The following is a 20,586-nucleotide window of genomic DNA, read 5'->3' on the forward strand; positions in this document are numbered from 1 at the left end:
CCCAATTCCCTAGCTCTGAGAGAATCGACAGAATTGGGCATGAACTTCCTCTTGTCCTCTGTGATGCTGAAGGTGTGCCCAGGTCCATAGCCTTGAACCAAACAGCTAAAACTGAGAGCCTGAGAGTGCAAGGCCAAAGTCAAGATGGCCTCTGGTAACTGTCTGCCCAAAAAGCACCTCCAAGCCTTCCTAGTTGCTTGGAGAGTGACCCCAACTGCAGGGCAAGAACCGCAGAGGCAAGAAAGGGACAGGGAGAGGGGAAGCTTACATCCTTTCAGTCTTGACTGGAGAAGAACTTGAGATTAGGCATTTTCCCAGTATCAGGGAATCATAATATTGAGACCTAGCTGTTTTGGGAACCCGGGAATTCAAGGACAAACAATGCAGACCCTGTCTTGAATTCAACATAAGCCTTCTTTCAGCCAGAAACCAGGTTTATCAGAACACAGGTTGGAGTGGGTGAGATTTAAAGAATATGTGCTATTGGCCCGATTTTAAGAATCTGAGCATTTGTGATGCTTGTATTGAAAAGCAAGCCAGATTGAATTTGAGTCCCTTAATTGAGGCAAGATGGATCTTTTATACAGAAGACAATGGGAACAGAGAAGTCTGGATGGAATTAAGGAGTGGTGGTATAGGGTGGGGCCAGGTGTAGACAATGAGAGACCACAATGAAAGGGCAGTTAATTAAGTGGGAAGAACCAGGTGCCTCAAGGAAATGCCAAGGACTTGGCCATGTAGGAAAGTTCAAGGAAAGTTCTGGGTGGTGGTGGTGATGGTATTGGTGGAGATCAATTTCCCAGGGTTCTTACCTGTCAGTCCTAGGCACTGAAGTATTAAAAAGGCATGATGTTTGATCATGTTAAAATTCAACTAGAGTACAGGTGGCAGAAGCATATTATTTTATTAATATAGCAAAAATTTATGTAGAACTTACTACGTGCCAGGCACCATGCCAAGTGCTTTAAAAATATTATCCCATTTGATCCTCACAACAACCCTGGCAGGTAGGTAATGCTATTATTCCATTTTGTAATTGCTCAAACCAGCAACCAGAAGTTAAGTGACTTGTTCAAGGTCACACAAAAAGGCCCAGGGCTCTTTACATATCCTGCTACAACCATACTTATTACCTCCCACCCCATCCTACCCGCCCCCCCCCCCCAACACACACATATTAACAAAATACTGTTTTACTTAGGGGTTGAGAGAAGGTGATGGAAGAAAAATGCTGCCTTTATGGATAATGACTTATGGTTTTCCCTTATTTTTTCTTACGAAAAGCAGTATTCTTCTGACTTTCTTTGCTCTTAAAACTAAATCGGTAATCAATCAATGGAAATTTATTAACTGCCTACTGTGTGCCAGACACTTTGCTATGTACTGCTAATTCACTTTCAGAATGGAAGTTTAAAGAAAGAGAATTCATTTCTGTGTAAATTATTCATTCCTACAGAGGATACTTGAACTTCTAGCACCTGTGTTTATCTGCATAGCACAGAGAATTACCTACTGCTAAGGAATTTTCCCAATGCTACTCTTCATTCTAGAAAGGAAATGCACTGGGTGCAGGTGGGATGGACAGTACAAGCTGTTGCTATTCCTTTTCTCTCTTAATGTTTACTGGCAGAAGAGCAAGGAATTAAAGGATAGTGCTCCACAGGCAGTCAGCAGAAGGCAGGAGGGAGTGGATGAAATCTACACAGCTCCTTAGCTGCAGATATTATATGTCATGGTCTACTATGACCATGCTATCTATATGCCATGACCTAGCTGCCCCAGGTGTGTTAAATCAAATAGAATTTTCAGGATTCTTTGGCATTCTGAACACAGACAATGTCACAACAGAAAAGCCAAACAGCAATAATGATTTGAATTATTTTAAAATACTAATGGTTCTTTTTGTGGTTGTTTTTATGTGAAAAGTGACAATTTCCACGGTTTTCATTTGAAGTTTAACATTATGTGGAAGAACTGAAATGGTAAGCAGAGGTAAAAGTCATGTAGCTCTTAAATAAGCAAACCTTATTTTCCACAATGTTCAGTCGGCATTCAATTCCATTATGAAGCCTAGAAGAAATAATGCAAAAATCGATGTGGACTTTGAAAGAAAGGGAGAAATAATGTGCAATAATTGGTTTATCTCCTTTAGGAATAGTACATGGCAAAAAATCCTATTGACTGTACTTTTCTTACATTATTTTGCAATATTATAGTGAGGATTCACTATTTTCCCTGAAAGTATTACTAGATTAGTAATTTGCTTTTCTGTACCAAAATTTGGATAAAGTTTCTGTTCCTGAACATTCTCTCTCACATCTGCTCTCTTCTTTCTGTCCTCACTGCTTACAAGCAGCCCCTTGTCACCTCATGCCCAATCTTTAAAATAGCACACTGTTTGGTCTCCCTGATTTGCTGTCTCCAAATTTCAATCTGATTTTTACCAGCACTATGTTGGTGTTCCAGAAGAATTGCTTTTTATCATATCACTCTTTTGCTAAAAAAGAAATCAAAGATTCGGTCATTGCATACTGAGAACAGTCTGAAGGTCAAACTTGGCATTCTAGACTTTTCATAATCATATTTTTGTCACGAATATAGATTCTAGTCAAATTTGTCTATTCAATATTCCCTAAATTTACCTGTGCTCCCCTGCTGCTGTTCCTTTTTTCATGCCTTTCTTTCCACCCCAGACCCTTCCATTGCAATCTACTGTAATTCTGTTTGCCTTACATAGACTAATCATAAAGCTACCTCCTCCAAGAAGACTTCCCTGATTACTTCCCATTTGAATTATTTTACCTTATCTAACCTAGCTCTTGTTCCATATTTCCATTAATCCTGGTCATTTTTATTCATGCCTACTCACTACTAAAGTGTAAGCTCTTTGTCTTATCTGTATCTCCCATACCAAGATAATCTCTCCCAAATAGTGGTCATTCAATATATACTTTTAGAATAAATGGAGAAGGGAGGAAAAGGGAGAGGTGAGCAAAGTAGAAAGATAAAAGTCATATTTCCCAAAGGCCCAGGACCTGACTGAAAATATATAGACGCTCCAAAAGAGAACAGCTTACAGGTGAACAATAGAAAAAGAAGCTCTCCATTCTTAGGGGCTCACAAGATTTTCGTATTCAAATACAAAGACAGTAGTAGTGCATATTTATCTAGCACTTCACAAATTCACAAAGTCCTTTATTTATACAATACTGTGATGTAACAAGTGAAGTTATAATTATACCCATCATATAGATGAGGAAACTTAGACCCAGAAACATTAAGTTACTTCCTCAAGGTCAGGTAGTCAATTACTCTTAGAGCCTTTTTGTCTCTTTGTTGCATGATCTTTCCTTTGTACCACTCCTTTGATTTTGTTGAAGGGAGTAAATCAGTTTTGTCCCATCTCTGACTAGCTCAAGGGGGGTAATGAGTAGAAACAGAGTCATAGAAAGGATAGGGAGAGGGCCCAGTTTCCTTCTCCAAAACCACCAGAAATCAGGTGTCACCCTGATGGTAGATGGGAAAATACCTTATGAAAGGGAGATTGGGTAACCTATACCTCGGGCACAGTATTAACCTGTACAACTCCTTTAATGAACACAGAAAATCACTTTCAGAATTGAAGTTTAAAGGAAGATAATTCATTTGTGTACAAATTATTCATTTCTAGTGAGCATATTTGAACTTTTAGCAAGTGTGTATATATGCGTAAAATAAACTCTTACACTTTCGTAAACCACTAAATCAGAATTAGTGGTCTAACTAAGCTAACTAAGATGACATTTCATTGCTTAATAAGCCCTTTGTTTTCACAGAAAGTACAAATCAATAATGTAAATAAATTCCAAGGGTTTTTTTTTTCCATTTAGTTCCAACTATTTGTTATATGCTATGGTGGATAGAACAGAAGCAGAAGGAAAAGTTCCCATTTCATAGATCTTTGCCAACTTGCTTGGAAAACAAGAAAAAGAAACACTTAAAACAAAAACAAGAAGATAGTCTTTGATGCATATCCTCTTCCAATACCTTCTTGTGGTGTGGAGGTGATGCTGGGTTCCTCAAAGCTATGCCAGTAGAGCATAACTTCTGGCAGCCAATTTCATGGTGCCATGGTCTGGTAAAATGACTTTGAGTTTGACATGGATCTGATGCTAACCTTCAGAGTTTGGTCTAAGAAAGAGAAACATAATTAGGATGGTTGGATGGTTTTATTTCTTTCAAAGCTGGGTGGCACACAGGTGTCCATGCATGGGAGTTTCTGTTTGTCATTGAGCTCTGAATTGGGGAAAGCTCTGAATCTCCAAGATACTAGTTATAAATAATCATTTTTTCACACCCAATATTAGGTTAAATAAGTGCAAGGAGGGGCAGCATCAGAAAGTTGGTCATGAAGTCATAATTTTGTTTTGACCACTGCTATTAAGGAAAACCATCACCGAAGACACTGTGATATCTTCATTCTTGTTGCTAGAGAGAGTACAAGTAATTATGAAATCACAGCTCTTTTGAATGGGAGAGTAATATGTTTGAAACTATCAAAATCAATGCTGTGGAGCTCACAGTTTAAAATGAAGTGTGCTGAACTAAGTATCAGGAAAGAGTTTAAATTTAGGCAAGACCTAGACATGTGGCTAGGTTTTTGATAGATTAGGAAGCAAAGGGGAGGGCATTTTTACATAAATTACTGTATAGGCAAGGTCCTAATGATGGGGGGAATCTGGACCCCTAAAAGGAATGGCCCTTGAATTTTCCCACAAATTCCTAGAACCCAATCCATGGCATCCACCTGGGGCATCTGGCCCACCCCTGATTCTCCTAAAAAATGGAAAAAAAGAGCTAATCTTATGTGACCTGTACGTGATTAAGGAGTATTGATTCTTAGTGATCAAAAATAGCTCTTTATTAGCACATTCTGGAAATATTTCATAATTTGTAGTTAATTTCACCGTTTAAGGTTTAAAAAGTCTACTTTCTTCCTCTCTAAAAGGAAGGATCATTGGATAATTTTGCCATTTCAATTCCTGCAGGCACTTCTCTTGTTCTTCACTAGAGCAGATCAGTGATCACATCAGATAGTTCTTTTAGTGCCCTGACATGCAGTTGGCCTACTTATCTCTAGGGATTGTTGTGAGTAACACACTTTGAAAAATGTAAAGAACCAAAAGTCACACAGGGTCTTCAAAAAGTCTTAGTGAAGTTTTAAGCTATTGGAGCAGTGATCATCTGCGAAGGTGACACCTGTTGAAGAAGGTACTGGCCATCCATACCAACTGCCAGACAACTGCCACTAGGCAAAACAATCTAGTTGAGTCTCTTGTAGAGAAACATGACATAGCATCTGCCAAGCAAGTCAAACATTTGATGGCATTCTCCTTTCAGAACTTGATGCAGATAGTCCAAGACCCTGAACCTAAGAGCTCTTGGAATATTAATGCTTCCAGCAATGTTGAAAGCCATTTTCTGGGGAAGCAATCCCTGTGGAGTTGCTTCTAAACAAAGCTTTTGGCCCTGTCAGTGGTTCAACATCAGAAAATGATATGATTTTATCAATGGAAATGACATTAAAGAAGAGACATCACCACCTATTTGTCACTTCACCCTAAGGACCATGGGACCTTTCCAATTGAATGGCAGCTAGAGCCTTCCATATTCATTATCTCCTTCATGAGATTGTGAACACCTTGAGAGCAAGGACTGACCACTTCTATTTGTATCCTCAGCTCTTATCACAGTGTTTTGCACATAGAAAACCCATAATTAATGCTTTATTCTTTCACTCATTCATTCTATCAACTTAACCATGAGACTTATTTGCATCATAGTTTTTAACTCTGGATGATGTTGCTACAAGCATTAGTATGTTCTATATTATTGTGTGCAACCGAATTTGAACATGTACATAATAATGATAGTAACGTTAGCAATAATAATTTTATTTTATAGCATTTTAAGTTTTATCAATAGCCTTACAAATATTGTCTCATTTGATCATCACATGAACTCTGAGGAGTACTTTTATATCTCCACTTTACAGATGAGTAAACTGAGGCAAATCTGTTAAGTGACTTGCCCAGGATCACATAGCTAGTAAGTGTATGAGGCTGTATTTGAATTCAGATCTTCGTGATTCCAATTCCAGGACTCTATCCACTGCATCACACTCAAACAGATCTGTGATCTCAACCTTATGGTACTCCTTTCAGTAAAGAAGATTATAGCTCACCCCTGCCTACCTCTCCTCCTTCGACTCTTACCAATGTCCTCTGGTAAGGTTTCCCATGTGGTCCACCTATTTTACTGGAAGCCTTCTTTGCTATATCTTGACATCATTACAATATTGGAGAAGTTCATGTGATACACATTGATCATTCCTCACTCACAAATGATATTTATTTAAGAGGGTAAAAATGAGCCTGACAGCTTGGATTTTTCTTCCTCTTCTCGCATTATCAATTATGTCACACATGCATGTGTACATACATACCAAGCAATTTTTATTTTTCACTTCTACATTTCTTTGATGGCAAACTTTACTACAATTCTCCTTTGTGGTTCCTTATTCATAATAGTCAGCCAATATATACAGTGTGTCTCTATTGCCATCTGAGTTAAACACATTTTAAATTCTTCAGAGATTACGTTCTATGACTCATAGTTATAGACAATGTGCACGTGTATGCACAAATACATTCAATTATATTTGCATGTATACACACACTTATTTGTGTACATGATACATGAACCCATTAGAATGTAAGATGCTTCAGAGAATAATGTACTTTGCATTTGTCTGTTTATCCCTCGAAACTAACAAAGTACCTTGAGCATAATAGGCATGTAATTAGTGTTGATTGAATAGGTAAAACTAGAGATACCTCTAACTCGATGGTAAAAGTGCTTCAAAATGGATGAGTGAAGAATATATACATATATATATATGGATATATATATATATGGATATATATATATATGGATATATATATATATATGGATATATATATATGTATATATTCTTCACTCATCCATATATATATATACATACATATACGTACGTATATGTTTATAATGAGAGATTTATCATATAATATTTAAAATTCAGTAGTATTTGAACTAGATATCCTGTGATATAATCATCTGGATTCTTTAAATGTTTCATACCTAAAAAACAAAGCAAAAAAACCCATCCGAGGTACTTTTACATCCACGTTGCTCTAATTTAATTAGATTGCCTCAGCATACAGCTCTCAAGAACCCAATTTCTGGGTCAGGTGAAGAAAGGGCTTGAGGATAGGGCAAGAGGAGAATAATAACCTGTTTGCTTCTCAGCGTACAATTGTCAAGCAGTTCCATGTCACTAAAGGGACCAATATGTCCTCTATGTTATTGCAAATTCAATCTGAACTGCACTCCAGCACTGGTAAACCCCTGCACACATTTCTTCTGATGGTTAAAAAAAGAATACAGGAAGAAAAGTGAGTAAAACATTGGTAATTTGTTTAGCTGGTAGTGCAGGCTGTTCTCCGATCAAATTTTGTTTCCCAAAGGAAGGCATCAGTTTTAAATTACCCAGCAAGCAGGCAAAAGAAAGGAAGCAAACAATCAAAACCTTCCCAGGAGGGGAAGGAATAAGGCTAGTGCTCCAGAGATCCCATTTAATAAATAAACACCTTCATTTCTGTAAGTTAATTTCACCACAGGAAATAAGTTTAGTTTTAATTATATTGCCTTATGTCATGTTTTATAAAAGGTACATGAGGCTCATTGACTTTCCCTTATTAAAACCTCGGCTGCTTCAGAAGCGTCGCATGTAGATGAAATCTCTGGTGATGCTCAGTGCAATGCACAGTTATGTAAGGTGCGATGTTTGGATTGCTAGTCTGTGTTGATGACAATTAGAAAGATGGAAAATAACAATTTATATGTCAGCTTCCAAAGAAAGATCTGACTTTTTCAGGTTGATCATGATCACATCTATACCATAAATGTGCCACTTCCAGCATTGGCACAGCAAGAACATGTCAAGAAGGCAGGCTATTGGAATAATAAACTGGTTTATCTATTGAAGGGTTAATTGTTGGGAATAGAAAGCTAGACTTCAGAACTTTGTCTGCATAAAGAGAGATTACAGCCTGTATTTACTGAGTCCATGGAAATGTAGTGCTGTCATTCACAAATGTACTTGATCATCAGTATCAGGGTTCACATTCAACCACTGGCAAAACTCTCAATAATGCACCTTCAAACACAGACACATGAAAAGGAAATTATACGTGTTTAAATCAAGGTGTCATAAGAGGTAAGAATGAAGTTTGATATTGTTGCAGGCAAGTGTCAGTGGCCATTCTAAGAGTATAAGTGTGTGTGTGTGCATGCGTGTGCACATGTGTGTACATGTGTGTGTGCATGTGTGTATGTGTGCATGTGTGTGAGTGTGTGTGCGTGTGCGTGTGTGTGATAGAAAGAGTACTGTATTGAGAGTCAACAAAATCTATATTCTTGTTTTGGACATCACACTAAAAACTATAGCAATAGGCAAGTCATTTAAGTAATAGCTAACATTTGTGTACTGCTTACTATATGCCTGGGACTGTGCTAAGCACTTTATAACACTTTTATCATTTGATCTTCAGAACAACCTTGGGAATTAGGTGTTATTATACCCCTTTTACAGATGAGGAAACAGGCAAACCGAGGTTAAGTGAATTGTCCAGGTTCACACAGCTAGTAGGTGTCTGAGACTGTTTTTGAACTAAAACATTCTAACTTCAGAGCCAGCACTCTATCTACTGTACAAACTAGCACAGTGAATTAAGTCACCTAAATGATCTGGGCCTAGCATTCTCCAACTCAAAAACTGGCAGATTGGTCACTGTATATTCATGTAAATATGAATCTTGGTCTAGAAATGTGACTTTCTTTCTTTCTCTCTTTCTTCCTTCCTTTCTTTCTTCCATCATTTCTTTCTTCCTTCCTTTCTTCCTTTCTTCCTTCCTTCCTTCCTTCCTTCCTTCCTTTCTTTCTTTCTTTCTTTCTTTCTTTCTTTCTTTCTTTCTTTCTTTCTTTCTTTCTTTCTTTCTTCCTTTCTTCCTTTCTTCCTTTCTTCCTTTCATCTTCCTTTCTTCCTTTCATCTTCCTTTCTTCCTTTCCTTCCTTCCTTCCTTCCTTCCTTTCCTTTTTTCTTTCTTGTTCTTGTTCTTTTTTTTAGAGGTGAGGGACAATGAGCATGGAATGTTGTGTACAATGTTGAATACAATGATGTACACAATGTTGTTGTGTTGATTTTGGTTAATTGTTTATTCTAAGACAGGGCTCATTGTGGCAGTGTGGAAAGAGAAAGGTGTAAATTTAGAAAATATTATATAATGAGCAAATTTGTCATTAATATTTGAAAATAAAATTAAATTAGTGGACTGAATTGGATCATTTCATCTTTGAATTTACACACAAATACAGGAAACATATAAGCAACGCATAAGAATGAGAATATGGGACAGGTGATCATCATTTGCAGCTCAGTAAAGGTTGATGGGCATAAATAAAATTTTAGATGCACAACATTTATGAAGCAAATGGGGTAATGTAGTCATGAAATTAATTCATCTAGGATGACACAGATAAAAGTTCTATTTCCTATAATCTTTCTCACTTATCCAAACTAGAAGCAAAGAATAAGCGCTTACGACATGGCTGGGATAGAATAGGACAGATGTCAGGAAAAAATATAATAAAGTTAGAACTGTATTTTGCAAGTTTTCCTCACCAATCAAAAAAAATTGATGTATAGATAATACTGTTTTGTTGCAAAACTAATCCAAGAAATATAACCACTCTTGAAAAATTTAGCCATGGCAGGTTTTACCATATCTGTCACCAATATTTCCTTTGATTAAAGGTTAATGAATATTTAACAACACAGATACAAAAATCTATGAAAGGAAATTATTTTTAAAGATCGACATAACTACTGGATTGAGTGGAAATTAGCATGCACCAGTCTTGGAAACTTTAGGTGAAGGAAAAACTTTGCATCCGTTTATCTTTCATTATGAAAAATCATGCTTTCTCATACAATGGAATTATAGCCTCTGGCAAAGGGTTGATTGGCTGAAAATACCCTGAATTTGTATGTCTTCCCAGATTGGGAAGAGAGGAAATCAATGAGAGAGCAGACCTCCCATGGGAAAGCTGAGGTCTTTCATTGTTGTTATTCAGTCGTATCTGACTTTTCATCACCCAATTTGGTGTTTTCTTGTCAGAGGTACTGGAATGCTTTGTCCTTTCCTTCTCCAACTTATTTTACAGATGAGGAACCGAGGCAAACAGGATTAAATGATTTGCCCAGGGTCACATAGCTAATAAATGTCTGAAGTCAGTTTTGAATTAATGTACATGAGTCTTCCTAACTTCTGGTTTGGCACTCTTTCCACTGCACCACCTAGCTGCACTGAACCTTTCATTCATGGGCTATCACTGAAGTTTAATGAATCAAGGAGAAAGAGGAGAGGAGAATGGACCAATGGCAACCCTCCCAGCCAGCCCTATGTACTATAGCCCACAGCTGGTATCTGCTATGTCTGCAGTACTCCTCTCTCTCTGTCTCTCTCTCTGTCTCTGTCTCTGTCTGTCTGTCTGTCTGACTGTCTGTCTGTCTCTCTCCTTTTCATTTTGCAGTTCTCTTCTTCAAGACCATTGCTTCTCAATGGACAATCAAGGAGATGTGTGATTGTCTAAGTTGCTCTAGGAACAGGAGCCCTGAAAGAAACAAGACATGAGAAGAATGGGTGCTCTGTACCCTAACTTATGCTTTCCCCATAATTATGGCTTAGAAAAAAGTCTGTTAAAATAATACATTTGTCACATTTATTACTATTTCTCATGGATACCTGGGATTAACTTTGTCCTTACAGTTTCAGGAATCTCTTTGTTTATGCCATGAGAGTACAATGGAAACCATATAAGAAAAGGAGAGATCTTTTCCAGGGCATAGCTTAGAGCTAAACTCCCAACTCAATTGACAGAATTCTACTCTCTAACTGGAAGCACAGGCACAGGTCATTTCATAACTCTGCTTCCAAGTGTAGAATTACTATGAATATGACCCATATTTTATAAATTTGCCTTATAGACATAAGCCAGTATTACAATGAGATCCCACAGTATCACAAGATTCAGCAGATCTAGAGTCAGAAAGGACCTTAACAGCCATCTAACCTAATGTCTATTAGGCAAAAATAATCCCTTCTTTCACACATTCAATAAGTGTTCAATAAGTCTTTGCTTGAAGTTTGTAAGAGAGAAATAACTCATGAGCTCTCCAAGCAGCTGTATTGGTAATTAAGGTGGGACTTTTTTTTTTTTTACTGTTTTCTTTTTTAGAAATGCTAAAGAAATCAAATGCCTTTGCTTAAGCCTTACTAGGTGCAAAGCCCTTTTGATAACTGGGTACTAAACCCCAGACTCATGCCCTTTTGCTGATTGGGTGTGAATCTTTGAGCCCTGAACAGAGTATAAAAGCTCAAGGGTTGGCATTCGGTCTGGGGGCTCTCAGCCATTGGAAGAGTGGCTAGTAACTCTAGGCCAGCTGTTGTTAAGAGTCCCCCGGCTTGTCAATCCAGATGTGGATGCTTCCTTGGTAACTGTGAACCATGATTTGGTCTGTTTAGATTGTGTGTGTTTGTAATTTGTTTGTATTTGCCCCGAAGTACAGGGTGCAGTCTTTTCCTCCTGAATTAAATGAATGACATTTGTATGTTGGATTAAAGTAAGATTGTCAACCCCTTAAAGTTATTTTCCTTGGTAATGTTGTGCCGAAAAAAGGGAGTGAGACACAGATATAAATTTTGATGTGGATTTATTCAAGCCCTGGACTGTTCAGAGTAAAGACTCAAATCAAACAGCCTCAAGCAGGGGTAGGGTCAGGTTATTTAAAGGGAAAAAACACAAACTGATTTCCATGGAGATGGGAACACAAACAGAGGGGCAAGCTAGGGCAGCATTATTTCCATGGAGATGGGGGCACAAACTGTGGGGCGAGCTGGGGCAAGATGGATGATAAACTGGGGGATAGGGCACAACAGTAAAGCAGATCAAAAGAACCTTTGCTGGCAGCTCTTGTTTCTGGTCTTGTTGGGTCTTATACCCCATAACAGCTGCTAGCCAAATTGTTGTATCAGCAGCCCATTCCAATCTTTTCCCTTACATAAAAACAAAAATATTTCCTTCTGTGACTTCTATCATTTGTTTTTAGTTCTTCTCTTTGAAGTCAAATAAATTAATCTTAATCTCTACCTGAAAGCTCTTCAAATATTTTAAGGTGGATATCATGCCTTACCTTACCTCCCACCTCATGTGTTCTCTTCTCTAAGCTATATATCCCAAGTTTCTATAATAGTTCCTCAACTTGCATACATTCAAAGCCCTTTTCCATTCCAGTTATCAACTTCTGGAAAGTCTCCAGTTTATTTAAACCCCTTTGAAAATGTCATGCCCAAAACTGAATAAGATAAAAATGGCTGTGATGTCACCAGGACAAAGCCCAGGGGAAAAATCATCTCATTATTCCTAAGTGATAATCCCTCTCTTATTAGGACTTTTTTGGCCTATATATTGCACTACAGACTCATATTGGGTTTGCAGGCCACTGAAACCTTCAATCTCTTTTCTAGACAGATCACTTGTACCTATACCTTAACTGCCTTATACTTTCAAAGTTCTTCATTGAACCTAAGTGCAAGACTTTATGCTTGTCCGTGTTCAATATCATCTTACCCCACTAAATCCGATGTTCTAACCCAGTGGTGTCAGACTCTAATAGAAATGTGTGTGGGGGGGGGGGGGCGCAAATCATATATAGCTTTCTTTGCACGTCACAAATTGACTCAGAAAACCACATTAACATTACACATATACATTTTATTGCATTTTTTACTCATTCTGTTAAATATTTCTCAATTACATTTTAATCTGTTTCAGGATGCAGAGTGTTATGGGACATGTATTTGACATCTCTGTTCTTGTCTGTCAAGATCTTTTTGGATCCTGACTCTATCATTCAGTATATTTTCTATCTCTCTCAATTTTGGGTCACTTGGAGATTTGATAGGCATGCCATGTATCCTTCTATCCAAGCCATTGATAAAAATGTTAAGCAGCACAGGGCCCAAATCAGACCTTTTCTTTGAGTGTATAGGCCAGTAACAGGCCAGAGTATCTTACGGTCAAAGGGTGTGGACATTTTAGTAACCTGGCATAATTCCAAAGTGCTTTCCGAAATGGTTGTACTAATTCACAGTTCCACCACCAAAGCTTTAGTGTATCTATTATTCCACAAACCCACCAACATTAACTATTGTAATTTTTCCCCCTATTTGCAGAGTATGAGTTGAAACCTTAAGGTTATTTTGATTTGTATTTCTCTTCTTATTATTGACTTGTAGCATTCTTGCCTGGGGTTGGATACAGTAATTGTGACTAATATCAGGATTGAGACTTTTTTTTCTTCACAATGTTGGTGTCTTTGCCTCCTTTAGTTATCTTATGTATTCATTCCTCAATGCTCTCACAATTGTACTGTGAAACATGTCTGTCCTTTCTATATATTTGATCCTTTCTGACTAATTTCCCATCTTTGTTTTTTTGTCAAACAGGATATATAATCAACAGACAGTGCAAATGAACAATAAACTGGTTTGTATAACAATTTGGCAGCTAGGTAGCACAGTGGTTAGAACACTGGGTTTGGAATCAAAAAGACTCAACTTCGTGAGTTCAAATCTGACCTCAGGGTCTTAATAGCTGTTTGACCCTGGGTGAGTAATTCAACCCTGTTTGCCTCAGTTTTCTCATCTGTAAAATGAGCTGGAGAAGGAAATGGCAAAACATTCCAGTACCTTTGCCAAAAAAGAAAAAAACAAAAACAAAACAAAACAAATGGAGTCACAAAGAATCAAATATGACTGAAATGGCTCAACAATGAAAATAAAAATAATGATTTTAGGTCATCAGCTTTACTACTCATGCCATACTAAAGGTTTTCTCCTGTAAATGAGTGTCTCAATTGTTCTTCTTCTTACCTCATAGATACTCATTAACTTGATATATACATATATATGTATGTAAGCACTCCTCCTCTCTTGTTTCCTTTTCAAGATGTACAATGCAATCATTGTATTGGGGTTTCCTTATTTCAAAATTATAATGGAACCATGATCCCATCAATGTTCCCTCTCCCTCACTGGAATAAGTCTTAACACATTCCAACCTTCTAAATTGGGCAATTCTTCTCTTTGTCTTTGCATAAATCCTCCATTGAAGTTATATACAATAGTCATCCTTTAGGGCTTTTAATTTATTGGAGCTAGTACTACAGAGACCAATCTGAGTATCTGTTATCCTGTGGTATTGCTATATGACTGGCCCAAGTGCCTTTTGGGTCTTACACATTTATTTTGAATATGTGTTCTGTGTAATTCCTGCTATTCCTGGCAAACTAATTTTTCTTTGGAAACTGGTAAAAATTAAAAATTGCTGGTGTTTTCTAACCTAATCCTATTACCTACATACCACCAGAAATTCCAGTACCTCATTACCACTCTAATGAGAGGAGGTCAAGTAATAATGGCCTGCTTTCCAAAACAGAATTATGTCTTGGAATAGAGTGCACAGGTCACAAAAGGACATGATCCCACTACTTTGTGATAATACTCAACTAGTAAAATCATAGCATACTGATGTCAACCTGGAGTTTGGGACCTTTCCTTTTTCTTCCCTTTTATAAAAGGTATGTTTTTTCTCAAACTATTAGGTCATTATATATATATAGCCTTAATAAATGTTAGATTGTGAATATCATTAATTAGATAAAGTTGCCATTAAAGTACTAGTATTACAGTAATAAAGAATTATAAAAGTGTTCATTAAGTGCATTTAAGAATAAAATTAATATTTAATTCACAAGGGGATAGTAGTAAGTTATTTTTGATACTATAATACTTTTAATATAATTTTAAAAAACAAATTATATATAACAAATTTCACATTTTCATATACAATCCTCTATTTCTTTTTCTTTTTTGTAGGAACTATTTGTAAATGAGTTTTCACCTTTCTCTTTTCCTGAACTAGGATGCTATACCTCTTCTGAGCCATTTCAATCCTATGCTACCTGTATCCTGGACAGTCTCCTTATCTCTCTCTTGCTTGAATTCAGATTCTATCCCTCAGACACTTATTTTTGCCTAGAATCAGACCACCATGCTACTGTTCCCCCCATTTCTAAACCATACAGTCATGTGCTACCTACTCTTTCCCCATTCTGCTTACCCTATATGTTTATTGTCTTTCTTTTTTAAAATGTTATATCTTGAAATAATATAGCTCAATAACCCAATGTTCAAAAAGCCTGAAAATATAAATTAAATAGTAATGAAGCCACTCTTCATAAGAGCTGTTGGGGGATTTGGAAAATAGTGTGGCAGAAATAAGGCTTACGATAGATTCCAGTGCATGGGACTTATTTGCATATTATATCATATTATCAGTGTGTTGGTTGATCTTGCTAAATATTTTCTTCTTTAAAAAATCATTTCTATAATAAATTGATGTATGGCAGAGAAGAGTATGGATGCAGGTAGAAATCTAGATAAAGTAAAAATAAAATATGTCAATAATATTTATAAAATAAACTATGTTTTAAAAAGAATATAAGATTTTTAAAGATATAGAATGTCTTGGTTACTTGCATTTTAGTCATCATCACTAGAGAACAATAAGTGGCTTAATAAATGACTTTTTAGTTCATCATTTGTTTATTGTATATTGAAACGGCATTTTTGTTGATGGTTCCTAAGTTCACAAGGCAAAAGAGAGAAGTAACACATAGAAGTCTTCCTTCTTATAATTGTGAAACATTCAATTTCTTTTTACATTCAGAATATTTTATATTTTGCTCATATTTAACAAAATTAATTTTTTCTTCATTTGCTCACATTTAACCAATTAACTAAATCCTTTATTAAGAATATTTTGCTCCCAAAGAGATTTCCTTTGCAACTTTTGTTGCTTCAGTGAAACATTTCCTTTTCCCAAATCTTATTAACATGAAGTGTTATCAATTAGAAATTATGTATTTCATTAGGTCTTTATCCCAAATTTCATCAGGTTGTTCTCATTTCAACTTGTTTAATACTATCTCACTCCCAAGTTAACAACATATTAGCAATACCTAAAACTTTTTGTTCTTAATCTCAAGCTATATTATTTTCATGTGCTGAACATGAAAATGCTGAGGTAAGTAGGAAATATTCATACCAATAGGGTAGGCATGCTCAGGGAATAAACCAATTTAATTTACATGTCAATTCTAATTTAAGAAACTTCAAGACCTTTAAATGTTTTGTAATATTCATATTCCAAGTGTTAGCCTCATTTAAATCTGGTGGTAACTACATAAACTCACTATGGTGATTCTTTACACAACACCAAAAAGCAAATGGCCATGAAAGAATGATCACACCGAGGTTCAAGAATAGGATGCTGCTTCCACTTTTTGTTTCCCGGAGACCATTCATTTCACCATTATCTTTTGTTTTTGAACATCTGTTTTTAAAACTTTGAGTTCCAAATTCTCTCCCCTCTTCCCTTCCCACCCACCCTCCCTAAGAAGTCGAGCAATTCAACCTAGGCCACATGTGTATCATTATGTATAACCCTTCCACAATACTCATGTTGTGAAAGACTAACTACATTTTGCTCCTTCCCAACCCATCCCGCTTTATTGAATTTTCTCCCTTGACCCTGTCCCCTTCCCAAAGTGTTTGTTTTGATTACCTCCACCCCCATCTGACCTCCCCTCCATCATCCCCCTGCTTTTATTTTTTTTTAATCTTCCTCCCTCTTCTTTCCTGTGGGGTAAGATACCCAACTGAGTATGTATGGTATTCCCTCCTCAGGCCAAATCTGATGAGAGCAAGGTTCACTCATTCCCCCCTCACCTGCCCTCTCCCCTCCTCCCACAGAACTGCTTCCTCTTGCCACCTTTATGCGAGAAAATCTACCCCATTCTATCTCTCCCTATCTCCCTCTCTCAGTATGTTGCTCTATCATCCCTTAATTTCCTTTTATTTCTTTTAAATATCTTCCCTTCATCTCCAACTCACCCTGTGTCTGCTCTCTCTCTTTTACATATATATATATATGTACATACACACACTCACACACACACACACACACACACACATATATATATATATACATACCTACACATACATACATATTCACATAGATATATACATACACATTCACTTATATATATATACATCAACATATATATATATGCATATTCCCTTCAGCTACCCTAATACTGAGGTCTCATGAATCATACATGTCATCTTTCCATGTAGGAATGTAAACAAAACAGTTCAACTTTAGTAAGTCCCTTGCAATTTCTGTTTCTTGATTACCTTTTCATGCTTCTCTTGATTCTTGTGATTGAAAGTCAAATTTTCTATTCAGTTCTGGTCTTTTCACTGAGAAAGCTTGAAAGTCCTCTATTTTATTGATACTCAGTTTTGCTGGGTAGGTGATTCTAGGTTTTAATTCTAGCTCCATTAACCTCCAGAATATCACATTCCAAGCCCTTCGATCTCTTAATGTAGAAGCTGCCAGATCTTGGGTTATTCTGATTGGGTTTCCACAATACTCAAATTGTTTCTTTATGGCTGCTTGCAGTATTTTCTCCTTGATCTCGGAGCTCTGGAATTTGGCGACAATATTCCTAGGAGATTTCTTTTTGGGATCTATTTGAAGAGGTAATCGATGGATTCTTTCAATTTCTATTTTGCCCTGTGGCTCTAGAATATCAGGGCAGTTCTCCTTGATAATTTCTTGAAAGATGGTATCTAGGCTCTTTTTTTGATCATGGCTTTCAGGTAGTCCAACAATTTTTAAATTATCTCTCCTGGATCTATTTTCCAGGTCAGTGGTTTTTCCAAGGAGATATTTCACATTGTCTTCCATTTTTTCATTCCTCTGGTTCTGTTTTATAATATCCTGGTTTCTCATAAAGTCACTAGCTTCCACTTGCTCCAATCTAATTTTTAAAGTAGTATTTTCTTCAGTGGTCTTTTGGACCTCCTTTTCCATTTGGCTAATTCTGCCTTTCAAGGCATTCTTCTCCTCATTGGCTTTTTGGAGCTCTTTTGCCATTTGAGTTAATCTATTTTTTAAGGTGTTGTTTTCTTCAGTGTGTTTTTCAGTATTTTTGGGGGTCTCCTTTAGCAAGTCATTGACTTGTTTTTCATGGTTTTCTCGCATCCTTCTCATTTCTCTTCCCAATTTTTCCTCTACTTCTCTAACTTGCTTTTCCAACTCCTTTTTGAGCTCTTCCATGGCCTGGGACCAGTTCATATTTTTCTTGGAGGCTTTTGTTGTAGGATCTTTGACTTTGTTAACTTCTTCTGTCTGTATGTTTTGGTCTCCTTTGTCACCAAAGAAAGAATCCAAAGTCTGAGACTGAATCTGGGCGTGCTTTCGCTGCCTGGCCATATTCCCAACCAACTAACTTGACCCTTGAGTTTTTCAGTGGGGTACGACTGCTTGTAGACTAAAGAGTTCTATGTTCCATGTTTGGGGGGGAGGTGCCAACTCTGTCAGACCTGCACTACTCCTTCCCCAAGAACCCCCAGCCCGGGCTGGGCTTAGATCTTCGGCAGGCTGTGCACTCCTGCTCTGATCTCCCACTTAACTCCTCCCACCAGGTGGGCCTGGGGCCAGAAGCAGCACCAACTGTAGCTGCCCCACCTCTGCTGCCCCCGGGGCTGGAAGCCGAACCGGGAACTCCTTCCACTCCCGCAGCTTTTCCCACTAACCTTCTCCGCAGTCTTTGGTGTTTGTGGGTTGAGGAGTCTGGTAACTGCCGCAGCTCACATATTCAGGGCGCTAGGGGCCCCATCCGCCCAACTCCATGTTTGGTTGTTCCATGCCGCTCAGGCTGTGCTCTGCTCCACTCCGTTCCCAGCTCCCAGCTCCCAGCTCTGTGTGGGATAGACCTCACCCAGAGACCATCCAGGCTGTCCTGGGCTGGAGCCCTGTTTCCCTCTGCTGTTCTGTGGGTTCTGCCCTTCTAGAGTTGGTTCAGAGCCATTTTTTATAGGTTTTTGGAGGGACTCGGTGCGGAGCTCACTCTAGTCCCTGCTTACCAGCTGCCATCTTGGCTCCGCCCCCACCATTATCTTTTAATAAGAGTTATTTTCAACCTGAGGCAAGGCAATCAGTAATAAATAATAATTCCAAAAAAAGAATAGGAAGAAGACACAAGAATATTAAGAAGGCCAGCAAGCTGGTAGTCAAAGCATAGCCTGCAAATGAGCTACCTAAAATTTGGTTAACTGTTCTTATGCTTGATTAATGCTTTTAGTCCTTGTAACATCATCTAGATAGCTACAATATGAATCAATCCTCTTGACCTCCTGCCATATGACTTTGTTAGCCCTTCTGACCAACACCTTACTTCCTCCACCACCTGGCTCTCCCTTTGAACTCTGGCCTCTTATTGCAACCAGCTAGCTTGTCAGTATAATCCTCCTTCCGTAAACTGCTGCACACCTCAAAGGGAAAAATGAGTGATAACTTTATAACACTGATCAGGTGCTATTCAATCAACAATAAATAGAAGGATAACATAAAGGCCCTAAATGTTAAGCAAAATAATGGAAAAAGTTAGCAGGTAAGCTAGAAAGAGGATTCTGAAAATGGGAAGTAAATGATGGCAAAAGGGTAAAGAAGTAAGAAGGAAAGAGGAAAAAAGGTACTGAAAGGAAAAGGGGAAGAAAATGGTTAGGTATATCCTGGAAGAATAGAGAATTTTAGCCACCTGGAAATTTAGGAAAAAGGAGAAATCAAACAATTATAAAGAAGGTTTTTTGTTGTTGTTGCTGTTTTGTTTTTGTTTTTTAGGTGGGTTTAATGAGAGGTTCTGACTCAGCCCCCTAGGTTATTAGTTTAGATTAGATGTTACTACAAAAGGGAATATTCATATGTCGTTCAAAAATTAAAGAAAAATATTTCTAAGTCTGCACATGGAAACAATGCCTAATATAGATGCTATACAGTGGTGTGTTGCTTAACACTAACAACTGATGCTTTAGAAAAATACATAAGCATGACACACTTTTTTGGCTTAATCTTCAATATTAACATTATCTCCATTATTTTATTAATACTAAACAATAAAAAATATATTGAGCCTTGATTTGTAGTTCACTGATTTCCCAGGCATAAATATTTATGTAAAAAATGTAATAATCAGGAATCTATTTGAGCTGACTCCTGAACACTTTTTACTACAATACAAGCCTGGTTACATGAACTCCCCACTGGATTTCAAGAATAAATTTATCTGGTTGTCAGAAGGTCAAGGTGAGATGATTTGAGACCTTGTGGCATATTCTATGCTATAGAGCCCTGCATCTGTGTTGGTGGGTGAATTTAAATGACCAAGAAGCACTAGCAACATGGTGAGAGACCATGAGGAAGCTCTTATCAACAGACACAGGAGTTAAGCCTTTGGTCTCTGGTTGAATCAAAGCC

This window comes from Trichosurus vulpecula, chromosome 6 (genome assembly GCF_011100635.1).
Source record: "Trichosurus vulpecula isolate mTriVul1 chromosome 6, mTriVul1.pri, whole genome shotgun sequence".
NCBI classification, from domain to species: domain Eukaryota; kingdom Metazoa; phylum Chordata; class Mammalia; order Diprotodontia; family Phalangeridae; genus Trichosurus; species Trichosurus vulpecula.